Consider the following 6,000-nt stretch of genomic DNA (forward strand, 5'->3'; position numbering starts at 1 on the left):
AGAGAGAGAGAGAGAGCAATTGCAACTAGACTATTTGAGCTCAGAGCTTTGTGTATATGTGGGGAGAGTGACTATCCTCTTTGGAATTTTGTATCTCTATCCAAGGCTGGTTCAAGCGGCTTGCATAGGTCCTGCTATACTGTTTATTAATATTAAAGCACGCCCATACCATGTGTTATACAGCAGCTGCTTTGAACCCCGGGTTCAGCAACGTCCGTGCTCTGGTCCTCCTTTCCTGGGACCTTCTTCTCACCCATACAGGATCTCTCAAGGATGAGACTGTGTCCGCGCCCAAACCTCACAGACGTGTTCAGTGTTGTTACTCTTTTGTGTTTTGTTTAGCTTTGAGACAGGCTCACGTGTAACTGAGAATAACTTTGAATTGTTGATCCCCCTGCCTCCCTCCGCCACCCAAATGCTGGGATCACAGGCAGGGGTCAGCACAGCCAGCCTGGGTACATCTTACAGCAGATTGGAGAGCAGCACTGGAGGAAGACATCGCATCCTCCATGCTGCTCACATTTGCACCAGGTAGACACGTTTTCGAGAGCACCGCCTCTCGGTGGGACAGCTCTGGATGGCACCTGCTCCTCTGGATGACAGAGGGGATGCCTTTCATCGTACCGCTGCCACTGAACTCCCATTCGGGGTCAGCTAGAAGTGCTGATTTCCATACTGACAGATGTTCAGTGGCTTTTGTCAAATGAGTTGGTGGCCTTTATCCAGTTCTAAGGGCCCAGATGTCCATACCACTAAAGTCACTATGCTAAGCTGATGTGTGATCTGACTAAGGTCCTTTTGTGACCTTTTGGCTCAACCTTTAGGATTGAATGACAGAAGCGATTTAGGTCCCGGCATACAGTATCCTGATGTCTGTCCCCATTACCGAACCATTGCAGCTAAACCTAACATTTAATCTTCAGGAGATATAATTTGTCAACTTTTCCAAAAACTCTTCAAGAAAAAAGAGTTGTTTAAATTAATGATGTTATTTCCGTGTCATACGTTTTCTCTACTGAATGTTCAGCAGAAGCTGGTAAAAGTGATAAAAAGAAGTGGGCGACACATGAGGCATTTTCCAAAACCTAGGACAATGCCTCTTCCAGCCCTAGGCTGAGGGCAGCCTAGAGTGTCTTCATGATCCTAGCATTGTGTATGTTAATAACATCCTCGTTCAGAAGCAGATCCAGGTTTGATGTTTTCTGAATTGACACAATTGGTACATCTCTTCTTAAGGAAGAAAAGACAGATGCTAGGGATGGTTGAGTGCTTGCCTGGCATATGAGAGATTTTAGGTTTGATCCACAGCCTAACAAACAAACAGAAGAAGGAAAGATGGAATAGGAGGGGGAGGGAAAAAGAAAGATGGAGAAAAAAAAGACTATTAAATTCAGGTTGGTAGACGCCCAATCGAGGGTTAGAGGAGACCCCTCCCATAGAGCAGTACCGAGGCTAGACATTGCTGGCTCACAACGATCTCTGTCTAGATGACTCTCTTGGGCCGTAGGCAGCAGGCTCTGGGAAGCCTTAGGCAGGAGGCTCAGCTCTCCCTGAGCAGCAGGAACAAGACTTAGGTCTCTCTGGCAAGTAGATCCGAGGCTCTGGGAAGCCTTAAGCAGGAGGCTCAGCTCTCCCTGAGCAGCAGGAATAAGACTCAGGTCTCTCTGGCAGGTAGATCTGAGGCTCTGGGAAGCTGTGATCCTCTTTGTCACTTGTAGGTAATTTTTTTTTTTCTGCTACTGGGTCCAGTTTAGGGGAACTGCAAGTTGGGCAAAATCTAGGCTCATGTCTCAGGAGAAAATGGATTTTCTGTCATTTAAAGGAGGTCTGATTAATGGGCCACTCCCATATAAACTCTTGATAAAATGTAAGCTGTGTGGCCAGCGGGGAAAAGGGTGAGCTTTGTGCTGCTCCCTTCAAGTTTAAAAGCGGGGATGGCTGGTGTTCCCATCAAGGAAGCTCCTCTAGGCCAACGACACACCAAAAATCCCTGTGCATTGTGGGACGGTCTGGGAGCAGAGCAGGCAGCTCAATGTGTAGACAATGTTTCCTTTCCTTAGGTGGGGCTGAGGACTGACATTATCAAGGCCACACTCAGAAATTTTAGGGGAGATATTAATTCTGAAGTCTTGTTTCTACTTGACCTAAAAAGAAATTTCTAGAAACATCATCATTTCCTTCTTTGGGTCTAGGTTTTGGGAGATGAAAGCTTTGAGAGTGAAGTAAGAGTCTCAGCCCTCAGTGGGGCACTGTGACAACAGATCCATGTTAACTTGATTTTCACTCCTGGCCCTTGCACACCACTCCTCGCTCAACCCATTTTTCTAAGTGATAGTAGGGATGTCAGGAGAATTTGTTTTGTTCTGATGTTAGGCCTTCGACTCCAGTCCCTGCCATGGAGCTCCAGCACCCTTTTGAAATTCCTTCGTGATTATGATTTGTTGTTCCTCCAGTAAGGTGACTTGGTGATCCCCTAAAGGCTTCATGGTCATGAGAAAAACCAAGTCACAGAAGATTGGGATCTTCCGTGTCAGCCCCACCCTTCCTGTGGGACTGGAGACTGTACTAATGGTCAGCCTCCCTACGTGAGTGAGGAAACCTTCGTAAAAACGCCTTTAAGCCGGGCGGTGGTGGCGCATGCCTTTAATCCCAGCACTCGGGAGGCAGAGGCAGGCAGATCTCTGTGAGTTCGAGGCCAGCCTGGTCTACAGCGCGAGATCCAGGAAAGGCGCAAAGCTACACAGAAAAACCCTGTCTCAAAAAACCAAAAAAAAAAAAAAAAAAAAAACTCCTTTAAAATGGGCTTCAGGGGGCTCCCAGAATGAACAGTGTGTTTATGTAGCAGGAAGGATGCGTACCCCAGCTCTGCAGAGACAGAAGGTCCTATACACGGAACCTCGCCAATTCCTGCCCATGTCTCTTTGTCTGTGTTTTTTATTATGTCCTTTATAATCAACAATAAATGTGCCTCTCTGATTCTGTGAGCCGTGACAGCCAAGTTATCATTTGGGGTCTTGAGGACCTTTAATCCAGTAGTCAACTTGGAAAGAAGTATGGATTGACTTGTAGACCTACTGTGTGTGGTTGACATCTGTATATATGTGTGGGATCTGTGCGATGGAACCCTTTATTGTGAAGGCCATGCTAACTCCAGGTAGTCAGTGTTTTAACTTCAGGTAGTTAGTATTAAAATTGATATGTTAGATACCCAGGTGGTATCTGAAGAGCAGAAGAATTGGCCGGTATCACACACACACACACACACACACACACACACACACACACACACACACGCCACCCCCCTTCCCAGAGAGGCTTTTAAAAAAGTTTCTCCAGTCTTTCCTCTTCCTCCGAATGTAGACAACACCTAGAATCACATTTTCACTAGAGAATGTGCAAAGTTCATGCTAGGAATGGAGGGTCAGAAAGAGTGAGGGAGCACCCCGAAAGAGTGAGGGAGCACCCCAAAAGAGTGAGGGAGCACCCCTATCCATGGTAGGTAGGAACCACTTAGCCCCGGGGTTGTTTAACACCAGGCTGAGGTTACTCACAGACAGATGCTATCCAGACTAACTCAGATACCGCGGCCCCAAATCTCCAGTCATCAGCTCAGGAAGTCATTTCTGTTCCTTTCAGCCCACTAGACAACAAGTATCAGTTTGGAATAATTTGAGTTAATATTTTATACTTCATAAAAGTGAGACTCATTCATTTTCATTTTTAAAATGTAAAATGAACATAATTTAATTGACACTAGAAACGAGCTGAGAGTCAACAATGTTTCTTTTATCTGCCTATTAATTGACAGATCACCCAAAAGTTTCCTTTTCTTTCTTTCTTTTCTTTTTTTTTTCTGGCTCATTTAAGCTAGCTCAATTTGGGAGTAAATAAGGTATTAAATTTGTATATGTTTACTTAGCTTTTCTACTTAGAACATAAAATTTACAGACTTTAGGTCTGGTTAATTTTGATATATGATTTTTAAAATATTTTTTGCAGGTTTGTTTGTTTTAGAATAAATTTTATTTTTAAAAAACAGCTTCCGCACCAGGTGTGGTGGTGCATGCTGTTAATCCCAGCACTTGGGGAGCAGAGGCAGGCAGATCTCTGTGAGTTCTAAGCCAGACAGGACTACACACAGAAACCCTGTCTTGAAAAAACAAAAACCAAATCAAAACAACAACAACAAAAAATCCAGCTTCCAAATTTAAAAAAATTAATTTCTGCTACACCAACTTGCACAATAATGACTTTATATGTGATAAATAATTATAAAAATATGGTAATATGTCAAAATACTCTGACACAGCTGTCTGTGGTTGGGAATAAAGAAAAAGCAGCCTCTCTAGCAGGCTGCATTGGTGTTTCCGTTCCTCAGCACCCCGTGTGTGGCATAGGCACTACTCGGGAGCCACATGACTTTTTTTTAGCAGTATCTAGGATTTTTTAAATCAGTTAACACTTGACTACCATTGGAGAAGTTTACCATTAAGTGAATTCAACTGGTAGATTTTACAGTAAAGAAAATAATTGCTTTCTCATTTAATAAATGTTTATAAAGCAGTTTCTTCCTCTTCTTCCTCCTCCTCCTCCTCTTCCTTCTGTTTCTTGAGCCCTTCTGGCTAGGTACCCAGGCTGCTGGCCTCAAACTTTCAATCTTCCTGTCCCAGGCTCCTGGATGTTGAGATTACTGATTCATGCCACCATCCCCAGGGTAAAACCTAATGTTTCTTATGAAGCAACTGTACATGGGCTGGTGTACTGTCTGGTTCTGTGGGTCAACTGGATACAAGCTAGAGTCATCAGAGGAAGGAGCCTCAGTTGAGGAAATGCCTCCACAGGATCCAGCTGTAAGACATTTTCTCAATTAGTGATCAGTGGGGAAGGGCCCAGCCCATGGTGGGTGGTGCTGTCCCTGGGCTGCTGGTCCTGGGTTCTACAAGAAAGCAGGCTGAGCAAGTCATGGGAAGCAGGCCAGTAAGCAGCTCCCCTCCATGGTCTCTGCATCAGCTCCTGCTAAACAGGATGCTGCCCTGTTTGAGTTCCTGTCCTGACTTCCTTCAGTGATGAGCTGTAGCTAGAGTTTTCCTGCCTGGCCCACAGTCAGGGCAAATCTCTCTCACCTGCCAGTCCCAAGCCGCTCAAATCCGATCAAGTAAACACAGAGACTTATTTTGGTTACAAACTGTATGGCCGTGGCAGGCTTCTTGCTAACTGTTCTTACAGCTTAAATTAATCCATTTCTATTAATCTATACCTTGCCACGTGGCTTGTGGCTTACCGCTACTTTACATCTTCCTTGTCCTGATGGCGGCTGGCAGTGTCTCCCCCCCCAGCTTCCTGTTCTCTCAATTTTCCTCTCTGTTAGTCCCGCCTATACTTCCTGCCTGGCCACTGCCAATCAGTGATTTATTCATTGATCAATCAGCAACACATTTGACATACAGACCATCCCACAGCAATGAGCAGCAATGCTGAAGTGTAAGCCAAATAAACCCTTTCCTCCCCAACAATAGAAACCCTAAGACAGCTTGTGATCTGGGCCTAGCCAGTGTCCCTCAAAACTTACGAAAGACGTTAGACCACTTTGTAGACCAGTTAGCGTCTACAGTTCTCCCAGTCACCAGGGAGCCATTTAACTGCATCTTCTGACCCTCAACTGAGGGTGTCGATATTCAGGAAAATGTCGTATTGATGGGTTGTTGACAGAGCAGTGGGTCAAAGGCAGTATCTGCATATATCAGGGGCAGTCGAAGAAGGCTCGGACAGACAGAATGATTGTGAACAGCACTGTCCTTGGGCTCAGAAGAGAATGAGACAGGGCTGACCCAGCACATTGCTATGTCACAGCATGAGCGATTCCTTGGAATTCTTACAAGATGGACTTGTGCAAACCCTGGGTGGACTTGTGAAAACCCTGGGTGGACTTGTGAAAACCCTGGGTGGGCTTGTGAAAACCCTGGATGGACTTGTGGAAACCCTGGGTGGACTTGTGCAAAC

Source organism: Peromyscus californicus, unplaced genomic scaffold, assembly GCF_007827085.1.
Source record: "Peromyscus californicus insignis strain IS unplaced genomic scaffold, ASM782708v3 Scaffold_18__1_contigs__length_77618521, whole genome shotgun sequence".
Classification (NCBI taxonomy): domain Eukaryota; kingdom Metazoa; phylum Chordata; class Mammalia; order Rodentia; family Cricetidae; genus Peromyscus; species Peromyscus californicus.